The sequence below is a fragment of the Dermacentor albipictus genome, chromosome 2 (genome assembly GCF_038994185.2).
Source record: "Dermacentor albipictus isolate Rhodes 1998 colony chromosome 2, USDA_Dalb.pri_finalv2, whole genome shotgun sequence".
In the NCBI taxonomy this organism is placed as follows: domain Eukaryota; kingdom Metazoa; phylum Arthropoda; class Arachnida; order Ixodida; family Ixodidae; genus Dermacentor; species Dermacentor albipictus.
In genome coordinates this window covers 43,307,495-43,331,413 of record NC_091822.1, presented here as the reverse complement: position 1 = coordinate 43,331,413, position 23,919 = coordinate 43,307,495, and the positions used below count along the sequence as shown (strand labels likewise).

Below are 23,919 nucleotides of genomic sequence, written 5' to 3'. Positions count from 1 at the left end.
AAATGTAGTGTGCGGCGTGCCTCAGGGAGGAGTATGGAGTCCCACTTTGCTCAATGTGACACTGATTGGACTAGCTGAAGTTTTACCTAAAACAGCCTACCTCTAAATATGCGCAGATGATATTTTCCTGTGGTATTCTGCGGCAACTCGACTTCAGGTGCGCGTGCGACTGCAGCGGGCAGCCACCTTGACATCAGTGTAGCTTCACGCACTAGGATTGACTGTATCGACCCGGAAGTATGCATTGATCGCATTCGCATGCAAGCTTGGTACGCCATACTCAGTCTCTGTGAATGGAGACACTATCACCTATGAAAAGACCCGCCGAATAATGGGTGTAATGATCGACCTAAATCCTTCGGGGAGCCTCATTCAGCGTATCTGAACAAAAACCTGTCATTGATTGCCCATGTACTGAGATGAGGCACGTATCCTGGATTTTTTTCGGGGGGGGGGGAGAGCAACCCAAGGTCACTTTTCTATGCAATAGAGAGGGGTACCTTTATTAGTAAAAATGTGAGTAATGCCCACCACTCACTATAGAGACGCGTAAACCGACAAAAGACAAATAAAATAAAATGTATCTAACAGGTACACCCGTGAGATACACCTCTTTTACATGGCCAACAAGAACCACATCAAGTGTACTAGCGCAGGAAAGAAGCGCAGGATAGGCACTGTCAAGAACAAGTAAACAAGCGAAAGCGTAAACTGAATTCTAGTGGCGTTTTGTGAATTAGCTCTGGAAGAATTTTAGATTTTAGAGAAATATATATTTACGGGACAATCACAGTTCTTTTGGATGGCTCGTTTACTACTCTATCAAGTTGAGAGCCAAACGTATTGTTGTTTGGGAAGTTGGGTAACAATGCGTGGCCACCAGCCCCATACAATCGCGTAGAGTGCAGGACGCTGCGGTTCTAGACGTACTGCGCCCACATAAAACGCCCACATAAGCACAGAAGAAAAATGGCTACGTCAGGCGGCTCGACTGATAACTGTAGAAGCGTTACTCAGAACACAAGGAATCATTCTCCCCTTCCGGCGGCATTTTCTCTACTTCCTTTTTAAATGAAAAAAAATGTTGATCATTAAATATTTTCACAAACCACGGATAAATTTATTATTTCTCGCTTTTGCTTCCTATTTGGCTGTTGCCTCGGCATTCTGCCTTAGTAGATCGCTTAATTTCTCAACTCCTTGCGAACCCTGTTTGCACGAAAAATACTGTACAAATAGGGAAAAGCCAGACGAGGTAATTAGTGACATTCATATTGCTTATGGGTTTAACGGTTATTGCCGGGTTTGATGATGGGCGCTTTTCAACATTTTATTTTCCACCTTATCGAACCGATATCACGGGTATATGGTTCCGAGGATCTGCCAGCGTCGCGGCGAGCCGACCCTCGAGGATATAATGAAACAAAATAAAAAGTTAAACGCAAATGGCGTTTTCTCCGGCAGCAACTCCTTCCACGAGCATACAGACCACCTGACTAGAAATTGAGTCGCTTTTCTGGTTTCTGGATCAGTCTAAACAACAAAGGTTGAATTAGGGAAATAACAGCGATGCGCCTGACCGTTGCAATAGATGCTGACAACTGAACGTATCTCGAGGTAATCGCGCGCGCACCGAATCGATGAGAAAACTGGCCCTCACCCCAGGAGATGCCGATCATATAAGCGTTATGACCGTCACTTCTCTCCCATAGTTCACGCCCGCACCTTATCACTCGACATACTTCAACACAGACGCATATGTGATCGCATTATCGTACATCACAAGATTATCAACAAGCGTATTTATGTTGACGCCCCCATTTCTTTCGCCAGTTCTTCAGCACGTGTCACTCGCCGTTCCAACCCACTTAACATCGTGCCGTTTATGCCATTTTCAGACAGCTTCAAATTTTCATTTTTTTCCTTTCACAGTCGAATTGTGAAACGATTTAGTTGGCACATTACGTAAGATGTCTGTTGATCATTGTGTGCGAGAATTGCCTAATGGTATGGTATGAAGAACTTTATTTGGTCCTGAAGGTCAACCATAGGTTGACGCGGGCCGCTCCCACGTTGGGACTGTCAGGCCGAGCCCTTCAGCCACATCGCGGGCCTTCTGGACTGCCCGTAATTGGTCAGAGAGTGATTCGCTGTGCAGCATTTGCCGCCACCATTCTTCTTCCTTGTCACAGTCTGTAAAGACCGCGGGGCACTGCCAAAGCATGTGGTCAAGAGTAATGATGCCATTGCACTTATTACAGTTGATTTGAATTTCCCTCTCAGGATAGATCCTGTTAATAAAATCTGGACTTGGGTATGTTCTAGTCTGTAGCAAACGTAATGTGACAGCTTGGGCTCTGCAAAGCTTACCGTGTGGCAATGGGTACTCCCTTCTGCTTAAATAATAATGCTTCGTGATTTCGTTGTATGTTAATAATCGATCCCTGTGTTCCCCGGGTGAAGTGTACGTTGCTCGGTCTTGAAGAGCACGGCTAGAAAGTCCTCGTGCTGCTTCATTTGCCACCTCATTGAGGTTTCTCCGAGCTCCGTCCACAACCCCCAGATGTGCAGGAAACCAGCGGATTTCAATCCTCTCACTGTTGACCTTCTCTAGAAATTTTGTTGCTATCCGTGTCACATATCCGTTGGTAAAGTTGCGTATGGCTGTTCTAGAGTCGCTGTAAATATGTGTCCACCGATTAGCCCGAATGGCTAAGGCGATTGCTACTTGTTCTGCTACTGTTGGGTCCTTGGTATAGACGGTGATGGCATCCCGTATGTTACCTTGAGTGTCTACAACAACGGAGGTATACGCATCCTTATTTTTAACCCAGGCAGCGTCAACGAACACCGCCTGCTGCTTATTTTGATCTATGTCTTGAAGGAGTGCCTTCGCCCTTGCCTTCCGTCTCTCAAGGTTATGTGTCGGGTGCATGTTCCTAGGGAACGGGGTCGTTTTTATTGTTTCTCGTAGTCCCGCTTGCAATTGTGTTAATAATTCTCCTTCGTTGGTGTGATTGTTAATTTCTACGCCAATTTCTTCAAGTAGCGCCCTCCCAGGTCGTGTCCCCATTAGTCTCTCCTGGTGAGCCACCTGCTGAGCCTCAGCTATCTCTTCTAGTGTGTTATGCAGCCCTAGGCGCAATAAGCTATCGTTAGCCGTGCTGATGGGAAGTCCTAGTGCAGTCTTTATAAGTCGTCTGATTAAAGCGTTTAGCTTGTTCTTATCAGCCTGTGTCCATTGTAGCATGCCAGCCACGTACGAGAAGTGGCAAAAGGCGAATGCATGTACCAATCTTATGGCACTGTGTTCTCCTAGCCCCTTATGCTTGTTGGTAACTCTACGAAGAAGCCTAATGACTTCTTCTGACTTGTTAGAGATGTGTTGTATCATCCTGCAATTAGATCCATTCGCTTGCAGGAGAAGGCCTAGCACTCTAATAGTCTCCACCTGCCTGATTGGTTCTCCATTCTTGGCATATATGTCAATGCGGGGTTCTTCCTCTGGGATATATCCGTTCGGTTTGCGCCCACGCTTACTGCTCCGTAGTAGCAATAGTTCTGATTTCTTAGCAGAGCAGTTCAGTCCCATACCCTCAAGTGTTGTTTCTACCACATAAATGCTTTCCTGTAGTTTGGTCTCTGTTTGTCCCATATTACCTTCGGCACTCCAGATTGTTACATCATCTGCATATATAGCAAAGTGGATACCCTCAATCTGCGCGAGACCTCGAGCCACTTTTGACATTGCCAAATTTAATAACATGGGAGATAGGACGGAGCCTTGTGGTGTCCCACGATTCCCAAGTTCCAGAGTTGTCGATTGGAGTTCGCCTAACCTGAGACAAGCAGAACGGCCACCGAGAAAGGCTTTAACTATATTGTGCAATCGTTTACCCAATCCCATCTCCGAGAGGATGTCCAATATGGCCCTGTGCTTGATGCGATCAAAGGCCTTTTCTACATCGAGGCCTAGAAGAGCTCTAGTATGCAGCGGGCTAGCAAGAATAAGATGATGTTTGATTAAAAGCATTGCATCTTGAGTCGAAAGTCCTGGACGGAAACCGATCAGGTTATGCGGAAGAAGATTTCTGTTTTCTACATACTTAGTAGGTCTATTGAGTATGACATGCTCCATGGTTTTGCCCAGACATGATGTTAACGATATGGGTCTTAGGTTATCTAGATTTAGTTGCTTGCCTGGTTTGGGAATAAGAATTGTGTTAGCAATTCTCCATTCCTTTGGATAATCACCATTTTTCCAGAGTTCGTTGAAATACTCTGTTAAATATGTTATAGATTCATCGTCCAAATTTTTCAACAGCCTATTGGAAATGCCATCTGGACCGGCAGCAGATCTACTGTTGAGGTCGTACAGGGCTGCGCGAACTTCGCTTTCTGTGAAGTCTTGATCCATAGGCTTACAGTCTTCCCCTGTATATTCAGGCGGGTCTGTACTCTCATTGCTATCCTTAAGCGGTAAATACTTAGCTGCAAGCCGATCCAGAATGGCCTCCTCCGTTGTGTCCTGACTCTCACGATGGACGAGTCGTGCTACTGCTGTTCTCCTATTAGATTTCGTGTCATTCTCATGAAGCAAATGTCTAAGTAAATTCCAATTTCCACCACGTCTGATTCGACCATCTATGGAATTGCAAAGCTCATCCCATTGTTGTTTCTGTAAATTTCTGGAGTGTTCTTCAATCTCCCTATTCAACAATGATATGCGCTTCCTGAGTCTCCTGTTCAGACGTTGTGTTTTCCATCTTTTTAACATAGATTGTTTGGCTTCAATCAAGTGCGCCATCCTACTGTCCATGATTTCGATATCCTCATCTGTGGTAATATTCTTCGTTGCCGCCTTTACATCTTCCCTGAGCTGAGTGGTCCAAGTTTGGAGTGTTTTCTTTTCTCCTGTCTCTGTCTCAGCTCTGCTTTTCCTTGCTTTCCGGAAAAGATCCCAGTCAATGTAGGTAAAATGCTTTATCTCATTACTTGGTGTTTCCAATAGTATTTGCAATATGTAATGATCTCTACCCAGGTCAATATTGGAGTTATTCCAGCCAGCGTTCGCTAAATTTGATACAAAAGTAAGGTCTGGGGTGGAGTCCCTGCATGTAGATGTACCACACCTAGTGGGATAAGCTGGGTTTGTGATGAGGGAGAGATTAAGATCTGTAGCTAGGTGCCAGAGTCCATACCCTTTCTTAGTATTCCAGCGATATCCCCATGTTTGATGTGGGGCGTTGAAATCTCCTCCAATAATGAGTGGAGCGTGCTTAGTAATAGCCATAGTCTTATTAAGAAGTGCCCTGAAACTCTGTTTCATGTCGCTAGGGCTGCTATAAACATTAAGACAAAAGAGGCTTTGCGGTTTGCTTCTATACCTTTTCAAAATTATTTCCACAAGTAAGTATTCTAATTTGTTTAGTCCAAGGTGCAAATCATGTTCTATGTAAGGTATTTTCTTATCTACGAGCGTGGCTAGCCCCCTACCCGGCTCTTTGCCCCTGCATGTCGCTTTGTATCCGGAGAGGCTAATGTCATCCGCCAAGGTTTCCTGCAGCATAATTATTTTCGGTTTGTCTGCAGAGTTTTTTATAAACTGCATGAGAGGTGCTTTTTTGTGATAAAATCCTCGGCAATTCCATTGCCACACGGTAAAGCTCCCCCTGCTAGCCATTGCTTATAGAACCCGCCTTACTGCTACCCGCTAGAGTACGCTTCGTAGAACCCCCCGACGCGCCAGGGAGCGATCTGACGCTTTCTGCTTCTGAGGGTAAGTATTCGTCGTCCTCACCTAGCGCTTCTACTTTGGTAAGCCTCTTTTCAGCCGTCAGTCTCCATTTCCATAACTTATCAACTTTGAAGGTAGTTTTGTCTATGGCATCTCTAAGTTGTTTAATCGCCTCCTTGATCTCTTCCAAAGCAGAGCACACTGTCGTTTCTACTGGACTTATTGCCCGCTTCTTTGGAGCTGGTGTGTTTTCTTCATCCTGACTGTTGTCATTATTCACCGGTTTGGCTATTGCTACTTCTGTGGAGCTAGTCTGCGAGTTCTTGCGAAGTTCGACAACCTGCTTAGTAAGTTCTTCATTTGCCTTTCTCAGATGCGTTACTTCTTTAATTAGCTGTTCTACCCTGGCATCAGTTGCCAGGGTAGAATTGCCTAATCATGTATTTGCTTTATGTATGCTTTATTTCTTGCTTTATGTATTTGCTTTCTCTGTAAATCTTTGCACTCACATTTGTAATCATGGACTTTCCTAATACTGTTTATGTATAATCTTCTGCACCACTCCTGCAATGTCCCAATTAATGGGATAGCATTATTTGTAAAGAAAATAATGAAAATAAATAACTGCCGCCATCCAAAAGGGATGAAAAACACAGCAAAATGGTGACCGCCGATAGTTGACAAGTCTCAAGATTGATTTGGCGGCGCTTTAGGAATGTTTGCGAGGAGTGGTGGCGTGGGCGGGCAGGGGCGTTTGCCGCTTAACTTCGGAGGGGTTTCACGCACCCGCACTCCCCCCCCCCCCCCTTGGGTACTTGCCTGACTGACACTCACATGCGGGAAAATATGGGGCGCGTGTGTAGGCTCGATGCGTCATTTCTACAGAGATATATTTTTAGGATTTCCATACCACAGCCTTCTGTTGTCGTCAAGTACGTGCCAGTCAAGTGTTCGCTCATTGGAGAGCTTCCGGGGCCAAGCATTGCACACGCACTTCGAATTTGCTCACTGCGTGTCAACACCTGCAACAATTGTGCTAGCCAAAGTTCATTCCATCTAAATATATGTCGCTGTTTCAGCGAGGACAGGAATGCCGTGTGATCACCACATGGCGTTCTTGCCCTCGCAAGGACCGAATTGCCTTCCATCAGGATACACACCAGTAGCAAGGCTTTCATTTCTATTGTGGCGTTTCCAACTGCCTCAGGTGCGCCCAAGTATTTGGGGCGTAAAGAAGGCCAATCACTAAAAATACCACTGAAACAGATGATGCTGCCGTTATTGAATAAGACATACGGGAACCGAATACGACTCTACACCGATGGTTGGTTCTCATATATCAGCTCTTCAGGTGCCCTTGTCATTCTGGCTAGGAAAGCTACAATCAAATTCAAACTGTAACACATAACAACATGAATGGAAGCGCAGCTTGCGGCCGTGCATTCTGCTGTAAATACCTCCAGCAAGAGGCACCTCGGAAATGAATCATTTTTCGCGACTCTAAGGGACCACTTCAGAGTCTACATCTTGTCCTGCATGATAGGACTCATGAGCAGCTGGCATATGAGAGAAGAGAGGACCACCACAAAGCTTTCGCTAAAGGGAATTAAATTATATTTCAGTGGCTACGTGGACATACCAACATTGCAGGCAATGACCTCGCCGACGAAACCGCCTTGCTCGCGAGGCTGTTTGCCTCGCGAACATATACGATAAGGGCAGTAACAGATAAGGGGACTGCCCAGTTCCAGTCCCCTTATCTGGAACCACCATTGCAAACTTCATTTCGTGGCTAAAGATACGACACATAAATATTGGTCTTCTCCCAACCTCCTGAAGTGTCATCTTCATAGACTTGATCCGTTCCTAAAGCTACAAGTGAGATCAACTGGTCTGAGATTTGCTGGTCTGAGGTGACAATATCGTGCCGACTCTGGCTCGGGGTCGCACTTACAAAGACCTACTCGTTCAGCATTGGAAGTGGGGATACTCCCATGTTCGGCTCTTACGGAACTACAAAAACGACTGAACGCATCTAACGTATCTGTCCGCAGTAGACGTCGAGTGTGATGCTCTTCGGACAGCATTGAACGGGTGCACTCTACACACTTTTCGGAAATCAAGATCCTTGGGCCATTCCTGTACACATCGCTGACACAAAAAGCTACGAAAGCGTTATAGCAGTACCTCAAGTCTACAGGTCTCGGGGACCGTCACTGCAAATCTTCAGAATCGCGCGAGACTGAGCTCTCTCTCTCTCTCTTATTTATCTCTTTTCATACTTACACCCCTTCCGCCAGTGCAAGGCAGCAAACGCGACTTGCGTCTGGTCGGCCACCCTGCCTTATCTTTTTTTTTCTCTCTCTGTTTCTCTCTCTCTGTGTGTTTTACTAATGCCTGAACATATGTAATAATGCCCTTTTCCAAGCACATATTTTTTTTGTTATTTCCTGCTTGGAATATTTAGCTGCGAATAAAATTTCAATATGTACGAACTATTATTGCAAAAGCAAATATGTTGACACTCCAAGCGAACTTTCGCCGTCTGCGTGGCTGAGAGGCTCGGCATACATTTAAATAGGCGAATGCTATGTGCATGTCATACTATATGACATGTTGCATTCGCAGGTTACATTGCCAGACTATTCTATCACTAATGTAGCAAATATTGTTGACGAAATTGTTGGCTTACATTGTTGACAAAATTGATCCTCGGAATATTCAGAATGCAGCCCACAAAGAAATCTCATAAAAGATAACTCTGACAACACCTGCCCTTTATCTTAGTGTTTTTTAGACAATTAAATCTTAAAAGTGCGAAACAATATCAAAGGTCGAACTTGAATGTGATGTAATGCTATTGGCACGGCACTTTTTAGGCAGCACTACCCATGAGATCGACTCACGAGGGAGGTTTCAAAATACCCGATACGGAAAAATGGTGGTGAGTAGCTAAGGAAAGAATTAGTGTTCAATAAATCAACATAAATGAAACTTTCCGGCAGCAGGATTCGAACAGAGGAACTCTAGTACAACAGCACGACCCTCTAACCATTAGGCCATGGGCGCATGCTTCAGTGAATGGAATGAAGCATCTGTAAGAATTTCCCGAATGCAATTGAGGCAGCGCGTTCAGACGCATGTGTCGTTTTATGGATACTCCACACGAATTCTCGCCGTCATCAATAATCACACATAAAAGAACAGATTACTTTTTATGCTTTCTGAATAACACAACTGCCATTGAAAACTGTATCATTTCCCTTTGTGTGAAAAATTGAGCTCCGGGAGGCAAAATATGTATAGGCATATTCGTGCTCCAGTCCCAGAGGCTGGTGTACAGAAGAAGCTGTGTTCTATTAAGGCGTCCGATTATACAACTTTGCTAGCTGGAAAGAAATGTAAAATAGCCTACACAGCTATGCAGACCATAGAGCTTCTTACAGTTATTACTAGAGGGAAGTTTGGTGCTGCGATCATACAGCCTTGTGAATGATGGGTAATACATCGCTTTATCTAATCTTCATGCTTAGGGATTCAAACGTTCTTGTGACTTCATTGATTACGCTTTACGTGAGTTTAAATTCGAATACATTTCAATGGAATTTATGCTTTCTTTAATGCAATAGCTAATAGGAGTCTGCAAGCACACCTAATCACTTCTAACTGCAGTGATTGCGCTTTTTCATGCGTCCATTGTGTAATGGTTTTAATATTGGGTTTGTGTGCTAGAGCTCCTCTGTTCCGGCGAATATCTTATCAGACCATTTCTTTAATGTTTGTTTAATTGTTTTTAACCCAGTGCTTCCTTTAAAAAATGACTTTGGAAAGTAACGAAGCCATTTAAATCGAAAAGGACGAAGTTTAGGAAAATCCATGTACTACCCATCATTACCATGCTGGTTGAGCTGCCCTGCTGGCATCTCCCATGCACCGTAGCTCAACAATACCGTCTATTGGAAGTATAAAACCCTATGGATGCTAGTGTGCACAGGATCTGCAAGCAGAGTGGTTCAGCGAGCATGGGAAGGATGGGTGGTACATCGATTTTCTTAAACTTCTTCCTTCTGGCTCCGAATGGTTTTGTAAACTCGCACTTTTGATCAAAGTGTTGCGTAATAGATATATAAGTAAACATTATTAAAACCCTCAGAGGACCCCTAGCACAGAAGCCCGATATTGAAAGCACTACGCTATGAACGAATGCGTCGTCAAGTGGCCATAAAACGGCTTTATGAATTTCCCGGGGGCTAGCCAGCGCATTGAGACTCTTGGTGCGCTCGATTTGGCCTTGACAAGCCTAACTATTCCAATTATTAGCGATTTTGCGTGTTTGCAGTATTGTGCAGTTAGAAAAGCTTTGGTTGCTCTGATGTCAAGGAGAATCAAGGCAGATAAAGTACAATAAACAAATGAACAAGAATGTTTGAATTCGAAAGCATGAAGATAAGACAAATCGATGCCACAGTGCCTGAACGATTGCAGCAGCAGAGTCCCTCTGGCAGTTGTAGTAAAACTCGTGATTCTCGTGAACTCGTGATGGCTTGTGCCATCGTTTCCCCACATGAAGTGGCTAAGGTGCGGTGACTAGAATAGTACCTGCCAGTGCGTGGTTTCTGAGCGAAGCACCGCGTCCTTTACATCGCGCAAACATGCCCATGCTTGATGGCTTAACGCCGGCCGAGAAGCTCCAGAGAAGAGCTAATGGCAACGAAACAAGGTGGACCCACATACGCGCAACGACCACTCCATTAGTTCAGATGCAGAAAGAATGGGACGCTGCGGAAACAGGAGTCCGAAGCTGAGCGACGACGTCGATAAAACACCGCAGTTCAGAAACGGGAACCGGACGCACAAAGCATGCCCACAACGAGCATGCCGCTGTACGCGAAGGCGAGGTCAACACAAGGCGAAAGCGCTCACAAGACTTTGTATTTCTAAGTGACGCTGCTCACGGTCCCGGAATTTTTCTGTGTCCGTGGGTGCTATAACGTAAAACTATTCCAAACGTTTCTATTCCGGTTCTGCAATCAGCCCTCCGCGATTGGTCAAAAACATTTTTGGACGACACCCCCCCCCCCCCCCCTTCACCTGTCTATCACGCTATGTCACCAAAACCGCGATAACGCCCCATCTGATATTGCTACGGGACAGCCGGCACAGTGTGGCTGCACTGAGGAGAAAGAAGACGACGTGGCCCCGCTTGAGATAGCGTCGCCATCTTTGCCACCGTTGGTCTACGCGTAAATATATTGTAAATAGACTTGTACATAAGCTGCATCTGACATTAACTTGGTGGAGGTGGACGCTCCCCGTACCCGTCATGGAGCTTCGCAGCGGTCGCAACGGCGACAGTGCAACTTCGGCTCCTGCTGGCGGCACTTCATCTACGCAACCGTCTCCACCTGCAGCCCCGACCTACGTCGCCGTTTCCCCTCCTCGGGATCTTGGTGTTTTCAACGGAGTTGGTAGTCCTGATGTTGACGATTGGCTCCGCTTATACGAACGTGTGAGCACCAGTCACAGGTGGGATTCGACTATAATGCTTGCGAACGTTCTTTTCTACATCGACGGAGCTCCACTTGCATAGTTCCAGACTAACGAAGAGGAGATCTCGAGCTGGGATTTCTTCAAAGAGAAGCTCCGTGACCTTTTTGACAACCCCTTCGGTCATCAAGTCAATGCCAAGAAAGCCCTTGCCACACGTGTACAGACATTGACCGAGTCCTACGTGTCCTACATTCTCGACGTCTTGGCCCACTGTGCCAAGGCTGACCCGGCCATGTCTGAGGACGATAAGGTTAATCACGTCCTCAAAGGCATTGCTGACGATACCTGATTACACTGATTACACTGTACACACTGATTATGCCTGGTTTGACCGAACAAAAGGAAAATTGTTATTTCTGATTTGACGCCTTTTCGACATTAGCCGTCGGCTATTGGTCAAGACTTTTCGGGCTGCAGCCACTTCACACCTGCCTGTCACGCGACGTCAAAAAACGGCAAGAACTCACCGCGTCAAAGTGACGTGTAGCGTTAAAGATGCACTAATACGCCAAACAAAAGTGAATTTTCTTCTGAATAGCCGCAGACTGCCCCGTTCCGAAAGGAATAAAGGTGGCTGCCACTGATCGCTCAGGCACTGGCTACTCGCACCAGCCGGTGAGCATGGGTTTATTTGCGTGTAATAAACCTTTTGTGTGCCATGTAACGTTTTCTAGCACTTTCGGCACGTTTGCGACCTGGTTTTGCCAACTCTTCTTTGCTGAGGATCCGTTTTAGCGTCATTATTAAGCTTCCGTTGCATGCAGCCGCGATTGTCGACGAGCCACCTCAAGCTATGTAAGGCAAAGCGGACCAATCGCCGCCGCCGGCACCACTCTCTTCATCGGGTTATCGATTTTCAGCGCAGTGGCGCAGCCCCATCGAATCCCTCTCCACTTGATGATGCCCCTCGCCTCTTGTGAGCCAATTAGATAAGACGGGCCGCTCAGTGTAAGCAATGTTATTCGTTTTTCAAGCATACAAAAGTGACCTCCTATGAACGAGGAGAGCGTTTGATTGGTCTCTTCAGACAACCCTGCGGGTGACCGCCCGATGGCTACGTCGGCGTTTATGCGAATTTGACGTGAGGAGGGGCACTATAACGTAAAACTATTCCAAATTTTCTATTCCAATTCTGCTATCAGCCCCTCACGATTGGTCAAAAACTTTTTTCGACCACCCCCACTTCACCTGTCTATCACGCGACGTCGCGAAAACCGCGATAGCTCCCCATCTGATATGATGTGTACACACCGATTATGCATGATTTGAAAGAAGAAAGAAGAACAGTTATTTTTGATTCGACCCCTTTCGCCATTAGCCCTCGGCTATTGGTAAAATGTTTTCGGCCTGCACCCACTTCACCTGCATGTCACGCGAAGTCACAAAAACGCACAAACTCACCGCGTCAAAGTGATGTGTACGCGATAAAGATACATTAATATGCCGAACCAAACTGAATTTTCTTCGGAATAGCCGCAGGCTGCCCCGTTCCGAAAAGAATAAAAGATGGCTGCCGCCGATCGCTGAGACGCTGGCTACTCGCACCTACCGGAGAGCGTGGGTGTATTTGCGTGTAATAAAACTTCTCGCGTGGCCGTGTAACGTTTTCGAGCACTTTCGGCACGTTTACCAGCTCATTCTGCCAACTCTTCTTTGCTGAGGGTAAGATTTAGCGTCACTGTTAAGCTTCCGTTGCATGCCGCCGCGATTTTCGACCAGCCACCACAAGCTAAGCAAGGGAAAGCTGACCAATCGCAGACGCCGGCCCCACCCTCTTCATCCGGTGATCGATTTTCACTGCACTGGCTCTGCCCCAGCGGATCCCGCTCCACTTGAGCATTGTACTCGCCTCTTGTCAGCCAATTAGATACAACAAGCCGCTCAGTGTAGGCAATGTTATTCGTTTTTCAAGCAAACAAAAGTGACCTCCTATGGACGAGGAAAGTGTTTGATTGGTCTGCACAGACAACCCTGTGGGTGACAGCCCGGTACTGGCGTCGGTGGTTACGCAAATTTGACGTCAGGAGATTGGAATAGAAACACATTGGAATAGTTTTACGTTATAGCGCCCGAGATTGGAATAAAAACAGAATGGAATAGTTTTACGTTATAGGGCCCCATGTACACATGTAACAGGAAACGTGCTTGCTTGGTCAGTTTACGTGTACTGTAGTTCATACTGCCGCTACAGCTACGAGCCTTACACATAGCGTAGCATTGTAAAATGTTTCTATTGCAGTCATTGCGTTGCCTTAAAGGCAAAACTGTTTTTTTCAAGTGGGAAATTATGTGTGAAACGTCGAATGCCGAATGACATAGAATCAATAATACGCACAACTAAAAGAAGTCCACGTACTGTTTATTTTTTTTCGGATCCTTTTACTGCTATCTAGGAACGTTCTTGTCACCTCGCTTTTTTTTCATCCTGGGTTGGTATTTAAAGTCTCCTTTTGTGCCCGACTGTCAGTTCATTTTGGCTGTATGTTTCACCCATTTGCTGAATAGCCCTCAGACCTCCGTATACTACATTGTGTTAGCACTTCTTTAACGAGTGTAAGACAAGACTACTGTATCAATTAATCATGTGATGCCAAACTTATTGTTAACAGATGGTCTTAACAGATGGACTTTGGGACCCTCGCCTGTATGCTACTACCAACCAACTTTGTATCTTGAATGAACGATAAACTGAAACTGAAACTGAAACGCGGGTCCACCTTGGTAAGATTCTGTTCTACGTAATATTAAAATGTATCGTAATACGTTCCGCGGAGTTCACTTGGCTGTATACAGTCTCGTTTGTTTCTACAGCATCGACAATCTTGTGAGCTTTCAGGTGTAAATTAAAAGCTTGAAACGTTGTTTTTCATGAGAAGTTCTCAATTTCGGGACACGGAAATTACCGTGCGAGCACTTTGAAACCCTGAAATATTTTGCGTGTAAGTACACAAATCGGGTTCTCGGCGTGCTATAGGTCTGGATTTGGTACAACTATAATATACATTCATTTGCACTCATCTAAAATAAATTCTTGTGTACAATCTAGCACAGACAGGGCGACAGAAAAGACACGGAGACACTGCGCCATCTTTTTGTCACCGCGCATGCGCCTTTTGCGCTACAGTGTGCATGACCCCCTAGTAACTGGCCTATCAGTGTACCTTATTTAATTGCTTAGCTTTTCATGTGTTTCGCATAATTTTGCAGCTCTGCAAAATCCAATTGAACGATATGAAATGTTGATTCTCTGTGTTGCACTAATGCCATCTGTTCTAGTCATTGCGCAAGTTTTGCTGTTTTAATGTAAGAGCACAAGTAACGAGCGTGTCTAACAGTACTATGCTCTGTCGCAAATTGATTTTCCCTCACTACAGTAAACATTTTAGGCAATAACCCCCCCCCCCCCCCCCCTCTTCAGCACAAGCTGCATAGAGAGAAAAGTACTAGGAGGAAAGACAGGGAGATCAATCAGGCGTGCGTCCGGTTGGCTTCACCACAAGAATACACTGATAGGAAAGTGTACGAAACTACCCTAATAGAAAACAAAAGTTCAAAAACCGAAAGACTTGGCCGGGAAAAATTATCTCTACCAGCTGGTTCCTAAGCCAATTCGATGTAGTGGGCCAGCTGCCTGCGAAATACAGCCGAACGCTGCATCGCTACGCGACACTCAATAGGCGCGAAACATGGGACAGACGACACAGATGATGTGCAAAGAACGATATCGTTTCACGAAAATTATAGAAATGCATAAATCGCAACATAAAAGAAGTAAACCGTCTTTCTTTTTGACATCGTATTTTGCATGTGACATGCAGTGCTATTGTATCCTGACTGAGTTAAGTTTTTCCACAAGTGAGTGGAACTTCAGAGAAAGGCGGAAATTTAAAGCAGGCATGAGGAAAACATTGCCAAAAGCCGAGCGTGTCGCGAATTTTTGCAAGACTTGCATTCTTGCATCGATGAGACGTTGTAATTCGCTTTCTTAAAGGCGATTTCAAACAATACCATATTATTTCGTATACCGGCGAAAGTGAAAACGACCAAGTAATGTCATCTTATTCGCATTAAGCGCGAATGAAGCAAACAGGAAACTACATTTCTCAACCAATCCATACCATACTATTAGCTGCTCATAGAAGTATAGATGATTAAGCTCTAGACGCGACAAATGTATGTTGGAATGTCATGTCACCTTTCAAGAATGCTCACGCGGTTTCAATGTGATCCGTCTGCCTAAAAAAAATATGTGACCTGGTGCTGGGGAGGTTCTTTCTAATATTTCTCCTCAACGCATTAGCTGTCACGACGTAAAACAGCGTGAAAGAAGCACGTGACGCGCACACCATACATTTGAAAGAGCGACTATGACACGAGACAAGCATTCGTGCGATCTTTTCCTAGTGGCACGAGCGTTGAGCGTTTGTGCTGAAGGGGTGCGGTCTCATGCCGCCATTGGTCACGCATTTCTTTAGATCATTATGTGGTGGGCTTCAACCACTTTGGAGGTATCTAACTGAAAACTCCAGCCGGTCGAGCGTACGCGAGCTCTTGCGGGTTGTTAAGATATACGAGGTACAGGAACGCCACTTCGGTATACTTACACTCTTAGTGGGGCTAAGTTCTGGCGTAGTTATGTTGAAGAAATAGCACGGCTGAGTAATAACGCGATAGCGTTGATGAGCCCGTGTCACAGAAAATCCGGCGTCAGATGTCGCATCGGCAAAAAATAAAATCGGAGGACGCTTAAGCTGCGCCTTAAAGAGTGAAACGCAACAGCATTCCCGTTGACCCGCCAAGGGGTGCAAGACGATGCGCTACGGCGCAGCGATCAGTTACGAGGCGCCGCGCATCGGACTTTGCACCCACCAATCACGCGGTGAGCGCCGAGCAACGCAGCGTTCGGCGCGACAACGAAACGTGCACCTGAGCAAACGGAACGAACCAAAGAACTCTGTGTCTCCCAGGGGGAAACGATCTACGCGAGCCAAACGTCATGATCGGCATGGACAGGCGGGCCGCGAGGCGCCTCGCACTGGTCCCGGCACAGCCCCAATGCGCTCAAACGAGACGAAGGCGAGAAACGGGCGAATGGCGCACTACCTGTCGGAGCAGCACCGTGCATTGCGAGGAGAGGATCTTCTGTGTTTGCCGCAAGGTGGCTCTGCGTGTGTGGCAAGCGCAGAAGAAATGTAGCGGAAACGTACTTCGCTGCGCGTTTAACTACGACATCTGTAATTTACGTGCTTATAATTGCCGATATACACCGCAGTATAACTTTCTACGGCACGTTTCTAAGGCAACACCGCATTCACTAGAGGCCTTTGCCGCACTATGAACCATGGAACTCATGGCTGAGTGGTAGCGTCTCCGTCTCACACTCCGGAGACCCTGGTTCAATTCCCACCCAGCCCACCTTGAACGTTGTTTTTATTTATAAATTGCCTTCCGGAATTTTTCGCTCACGACCAATGCCACCGGCACCGACGACGCCTGCATTTCTGCGACACGAGCTCCGTAACCCTGTTGCGTTAAAATATTTCTAAACCGCACATACCAGGCTGTTTATGTGAAGCAAGCAATTCACCGAACTCATTGAATATCGTAAGCTAAAATACGTGATAAAATCGCAAACTACACTTATACACAACCTTTAGACATGATAGCTCTCGGAGTGTAATTTGAACATATTTCTAGAAAACAGAATTCTGGTACGCGGAAACTCAGACAAGCCCCTTTTCCAGCGGGTCTACAGTGCACAGATCGTAGACGGCGTCTGGCATTTGCGCACGCCGGGCGTAAATATCTCAGAGTCCATGGAGCAGCCACCCGCTCCCATGAAAGACTTCCAGATGGCGATCGCCTCCGCCGCATCGCTGCCCCTACAAAAGGCCGCGTTTTGACCAGAAAGCCCGCTTTCGTGCATAGCGTTCGCGGCGAGCATTTCCTGGTATATAATACGGTTACATACGCTGCAGTTGCGGGAAGCGTGAGAAGCGGTCAGTGATCTTTGAATGCTATCGCCTTCCACTCTTAAAGGCGAAGCTTAAGCATCCTTCAAATTTTTGATGAACGGATAAATTAGCAGATTAATAAAATTTCATCGAAGATGTGCGCCAACTTCAGCGTTTGAGACATGCAGCGTAGTTGTGTGAGCGAGTTTTCGCACCATTTGTAAGTAGTCTAGGGGTCCGTTTGCTGGCTGTCCTTAGTGATTGTCGACCATCAAAGCTGTGTTCATACGGCCGCTCTGGAGCCATATGATCACCCTTAATGCGTCGCTAGCCCATTCTGTCAGAGTTCATCGCCGCAGCCATACAATCTCCCGGCTGACTTCCAGCATAAAGCCGGCACAACGTGACGTCAGAAAAAATAAAGATGGACTAAAATCAAGAAATAAAGAACAATACTGGCAAATAAGTTATCTAGTGAGTGAAATGCCCGCAGGGTAACCTTTATATTATAATTACTGGTGCTCACGTTTCAAAGGAAAGCTCAGAACTGCGACACCGATTGCGTTTCCGGCAGTTTTCTGATTGATATCTTACACCTAGCACGCCACTGCTCGCCACTTTCGGCTTTCACTGTCGCTGCAGGAGAGAGTCCCTGTAACAGCTTTAGCTGTAAGACGACGTTCTCCATTTTCCCGTTCTCATGAAGGTGAAGGAAAGGTAGTGGCACAAGCATGAGTCACGAAACTTAGAAGTCATTTAGCGAACTTGCACCCAGTAAAATATATGAGAAGCAAAGCACAGCGTTAGCACCGACCACCGTTGTCGTTGATCGAAATCTGTTCTGCGGGTCAAGTGCGACGGCCATTTATACATGACTTATCGCTCATTACAGCGTAATTAGTGGTTCTCGCGTGTGTTCAAGAGTGTGCACCACTATTAGCGTCACGCACGCAATCTGCCTATGAAAAAAATGGCTGTGGCTTAGGTAAGGTTAAGCCCAGGATGCGAAGCATACTAGCCTTTATTTTAGTTGTTGAACCACTGTTTAGCCTGGTGAACTGCTGTTGCTTGGCTATATTTGGTTCGGCTAGACGAAGAAACAACTCATGCATTACTTCTTCGCCTTCAAGAGTGGAACGCGACAGCGTTCCCGTCGACCCGCCAAGGGGTGTAAGACAATGGGCTACAGGGCAGCGACTACGCGTCCCGCATTGGACGCGGTGAGCGTCGAGCAAAGCAGCGTTCGGCGCGGCAACGAAATGTGCGCCTGAGCAAGAGACGCACGCCTTAGAAACAGCGCGTTTCTAAGGCAACACCGCATTCACTAGAGGCGCTTTTGTACCGCTTTGAAGCGTTGTACTCGTGGCTCAGTGGTAGCGTCTCCGTCCCACACTCCGGAGACCCTGGTTCGATTCCCACCCAGCCCGTCTTGCAAGAGTTGAGCCAAAGCCACTTCTCCTCTGTCGTGACGTCACGGTGTCACGTGATTTCATGGTCACCGCCGCGCCTGAGGAGCTGGGTTGAGCCCTCGTAATATGCTTCGCATAAAAAAAGAAAAGACCTTGCCTGTAGGGTAGTAGACAAGATTTGCGAAATTTGAGATGCATGCAGGCGCGTCTTGCGCGGAGCGCTAACTGTGTAATGTGGTTAACTGGTGAAAAAGGCTCTCCTGAAGGAGACAAACTATGTGCGCATGTCAATGTGCATGCTCAAGAACACCTAATGATTGCGTATTTGGGCACACCCAGTTGAAAAACACAACAGGTAATTTCAGTCTGTCGTATTTTGGGACGTTGTTTCTCTAGTTCTGTTGTCTGTCGTCCTGTTGTCTGTAGTGTGACGTACTGTAGTCGAAAGTTCTGTAGTTCTTGATCAATATTTAATTAATATGGACAGAAACCTCTTTAAGGCTATGTATATTTTAGTACAAGAAAGAAAAATATGAAAAAAAGGAGACGTCTGCGGTGGGGATTCAAACTTCCGACCTGATGATTCCGTGCCCAGCATCTTACCACCGCACCCACCCCAGAACTTTTTTTTCTTTATTGCATGGAATTATGGGTAGTGTCAAACTAATGCAGTTACATTCCATATGAATATACATTAGACACAAATTCACACATGGTATGCAGTCCAATGACAGTTCAAAATTCTGGCAAACAAACACAAACATCCAGACGCGAAATCCATTCAGGTACGGGATCATATGTAGCCACCACACTAAGGACTTGAGCAGTCTCTTCTCGGAAGATAGACCTTGTCGAGTGAGGTGGCTCGGCATATCTGTTGATCATTCGACTTCTCCATAATGAATAAAGTCCTAATAACATAAACAAATCGTATGGTGTATTACTGGATGTCTTTTTGAAAGGAAGGAACCGGATACCGTAATATGTGAGAGCAAAGTGTTTTTTGATAGTTCTTTGTAAAATGTACCAAAATGAAATGCGTCACGACAAAGTGTAAAGCAATGTTCTATTGTCTCGGGTAGATTGCAAAGTCTACAGTTTGTATACCAGGGTACATACAGAACATATCTTCGGTGGGTACATTTTGGCCATATCAATAGTACGAATCTGTCTGCGCTGATGTTTACATTTGCATTGTAAGAGCCAAGATCCGCTGTCACTCCACCGCGTCAACTGCCGCATCTCTAGAAGAGCAAAAGTGTTATTACCATCGACAGGTACGTCATGGAGTTTTAGAACATTGATTTTGCTGTACGATATCCATATTAAATAAGAAATTCACAAATAGACAACGGTGACTGTTAGGGTTGCTACTGCTAATTTCTACAGTTGTCTCTCGCTCTTTACACTTTTGAGCGCCCATATAATCCGTGTTTTCAATGCAATACAGCTACATAAACATTCGTGGATGAATGTTCTTTCTGACAGCATACTGGCTTTTCACGGCAGCACTGTACCAAAATAATGAGACCCGAGTGAGACAGCTTTTCACGCAACTTTGTGGAACCACCCAAGACTTCCTTTTCGCTTCGCAAAAGCTTATGCAATGTTTCTGGGACATTAACTAATGTGTCAGTGTAACAGCACATGTAAGTCCACAGGCATGTGAGCCACATCTGACCAAATAAAGCAAAACGGAAACGCAGCCATTCCCGCAGATAGTATGATTTTGATGAGGCCGGTATGGCGTTGCTGGTGCCTCGTCGTCACGGCACACTTATAACAATTGGCCACGTCGATTTTAATACCGCTGTTGGTGCTCTCAGCATTGCCGGCTTCAGGGAAGCACGATTGAATACAGCGCAAGAGAAAAGTACAGTGTACACCATCGATGCGAAACTGCATAGAATTTTAAAGCGTCGCAACGGAAAGCGCTTCTGTCGCGGCGTCAGAACTTATGTCGCTGCGACAGAAAGTGGTACATTCCTGTGTAGTCCCGACCGAGAGTTCCTGCTGAGACGTCAGAATCGCTGTTGCGATAAAAAATTGTTGTTGCGACTTCATGAACTCTTGTTGTCGCGACAGAACGTTTTTGTTGCGACTTCAGAACTCTTCGTCGTCGCGACAGATTCTTTCTGTTGCGACGACAGAATTTCTGTCTTAACGTCAGAATCGCTGTCACGATAGAAAGCTGTTGTTGTGACTACAGTACTGTTGTTGTCGTGACCAACCGTTTCTGTGGCGACTTCAGAACTCCTCGTCGTCGCAACAGAATATTTCTGTTGTGACGACAGAATTTCTGTCGTAACGTAAGAATCGCTGTCACGACAGAAAGCTGTTGTCACGACTTCAGAACTCTTGTTGTGGCAACAGAACGTTTCTGTTGCGACATCCGAATTTCTGTCGTAATGTCAGAAATGTCTATCGCAACTACAGAAACATCAGGAACTTCTGTCGTGCAACAGAAATTTCTGTAGTCGCGACAAAATTTCTGTAGTGGCGACAAGAATTCCTGTTGTCTTTTTCGACTGGGCGTAGAGTAAATAAACTAAAAGAAAGAACGTATTTATTTGCAATACGCGTAAAGCTTTGTTATACTAAATATGAACAACGTAAAAGGAAAGAGAGACGCAGTTGCCAAGTGGCTATTGCGCTCAGTTCCTGAGCACAATGGGGGAGGGGGGAGGAGGGAAGTTCAATTCCTGGCTACGATGACCGCATTTTGTTGCGGAAGCAATGTAATGCCGCTGATGCGTGTGGTTTCGGCAGATGTCAGAAAATAGCAGTTACTGAAAGAAACATTAGGAGACTCGGACAAGAGCGAATACAGTATTTTATTTATTTATTTTTTTATTTGTTCATACAAACTGCAGCCTCATTGACGTTATTGCAGGAGTGGGATGAATAACAAACATACAGCATTTAAAAACAAACTTGCGTGAATTGTTTCAGTGGTAGTGAACGGATGTTGCCCGGTAATAAATTCGAGATTTGAATTGTTGATGAAAAAAAAACTGTGTTTAAAGGAATCAGTGCTGGAAAAAAAAGGTTGTGGTATTTTGAGCATAGTGACTCCTTGTACATGAGGGTTTGGAAAAAGTCAAGTCGTTATCTAGAGAGGAGAGGCGAGGAAATCGATTAACGTGTGAAGGAATTCTAGGCATTCAAGTTTGCTACGCTTTGCAAGAGGAGTGAGATTAAGTAGGAGAAGAGAGGTAGACGGCGAAAATTCCTTGTCATACCTTTGCAAACAAAACACACCGCGTTTTTTTTTTTTCACTGGTTCTAGTTGTTTGACGTCACAGTGTTTGTATGGGTTCCATACAACGTAGCCATATTCGAGGATGGGGCGAATGAGAGTTTTATATGTAAGAAGTTTAGTTTCTTGAGGAGCTAAACGCAGCGTACGTAGTAAGTAACCTAGTCCTTTAAGGGTCTTGTTACAGGGGACATCAATCTGTTTCGGCCATGACAAATCGTGTGTTAGTAGGATACCTATATATTTAAATTCGAAGACCCCATTTAAAGCAGTATTGTTAAAGGCATAGGCAAAGAATTAAGGGGATGAGCGTCGTGTAAAGGACAAGGAGACAGTTTCGGAAAGTTTAGACAAGTTGATATTCATTTACCATGCTTTGAACCAGTTACAGAAGTCAGTAAAATAGTTGTTGAGGACGATATGATCAGTAGGATATTTAATTGTGTGATATAACACGCAGTCATCTGCAAAAACGCGTATTTTATCTGTGATGTGTAGGGGGAGGTTATTAATATAGAGGAGGAATAAAAGAGGACCCAGTACTGAGCCTTGGGGAACCCCTGATGAAACAGGCATCAAGGGTGAGTTAGTAGAGTTGAAACGTACATATTGCGAACACTGAGAAAAAAAGTCCGATATCCAGCCAACCAAATATTCATCATTTACTATAGCGAACAGCTCGTGCATAAGTTTACGGTGTGAAACAGTGTCGAAGGCCTTTGCAAAGTCTGTAGAACAGCCTCAATCTGGTCACCTATGTCTCAAGAGCTGCTGATGTCATGAACGAATTTCGTCAGTTGCGTTATAGTACCAAGACCACGTCTAACACCATGCTGGAAAGGGCCTAACATTTTGTTAGCTTCAAAAAATTTCATAATATTTTTAAAGAAAATATGTTCGAGTAATTTACATGAGTGTGGTGTTAAGCACATTGGCCTATAGTTAGATAACAATTGAACGTTGCCTGACTTAAATAAGGGCAAAACTGAAGCAGGTTTCCACGAGGAAGGAACGGTGGAGGTTGAGAGAGATTTTCTAAAGATAATTGTTAGATATATATCTGCTTCACCAAAAAGAGTATCGAACGTGAAAAAAAAAACTGTCGGGATACCGTCGGGACCACACGACTTCTTGGTGTCTAAGTTAAGGGTCAGGTTAAGTACACACTCAGTAGACAGTCATATATCGTCGATTGTAGGGTATGGTTTGGAGTGAAAAACAGGGGTTACAGAGTTATCAGTCATCAACACAGAGTGGAAGTAGGTGTTAAAAGGAGAAGCTCTTGTCTGCGATTCAGAAACTGCAACATTGTTAATAACGTGTCCGAGGATGACCATGGCGGTAGGATAGCTTTCACAAATTTTCGGGGATTAGCCAGCATTAATTTCGTCAAGGTCACCTTGTAATAACTTTTTTTTTGCAGGAACCATTTTAGAACAGAGTTCCTTTTTAGCGCTATGGAATTGCATGAGATTTGCTGAATCACCAGAGCGTTTCAACCGACGTAATCTGGCCACACGACGTGATAAATGCAAAAGGTCCCTAGTCACTCAAGAAATTTCAGTGTTTGTTTTCTTTGTTTTTGAAGGAATAAAAAAGTTGATACACCTACCGACAAGATTTTCGAAGCAAGTTGTCAAGGTATTACTATAACTAGTGCTACCTATTAGTTCAAACGCATGAAAAGAATCACATAGGGCGTCCGTTATTGCCAAATCATCTGCGCGGGTAAAATCAGCAAATGTGCGGTAGATATAGCGGGATTTAGGGACGATGCCAGGAACTGAAATTAACACAGCATTGTGGTCAGATATTCCATCAATACCATCGCAGGCGTAAGCAGCATTAAAAAGACATGTAGTAAGAAAGACAAGGACGGAAGTTTGCCCAGTGAAATTCTGAACGATCTCATGCAGGCCACATGACCTAGAAATGTGGACCAACTCATGTGGACAGTAGGTCTTGTCCTGTTTTTGGAGGAAAAAGTACTAAACTTGGTCGATAACGTTT

General features: G+C 45.2%; 1 protein-coding gene and 1 long non-coding RNA gene across 3 annotated transcripts in view; one reads left to right on the top strand and one right to left on the bottom strand.

Annotated features, from left to right (window-relative positions):
• Positions 1-23,919, bottom strand: part of LOC135912789 (monocarboxylate transporter 3-like) — a 210,638-nt gene that overhangs the window by 106,685 nt on the left and 80,034 nt on the right. The window lies entirely within an intron of this gene.
• LOC135912790 (uncharacterized) overlaps positions 1-23,919 on the top strand; it is a 60,701-nt gene that overhangs the window by 32,416 nt on the left and 4,366 nt on the right. The window contains exon 2 of the long non-coding RNA XR_010567774.2: positions 13,897-14,008. This is a non-coding gene — a long non-coding RNA (uncharacterized lncRNA). The remainder of the gene's footprint in view (positions 1-13,896; positions 14,009-23,919) is intronic.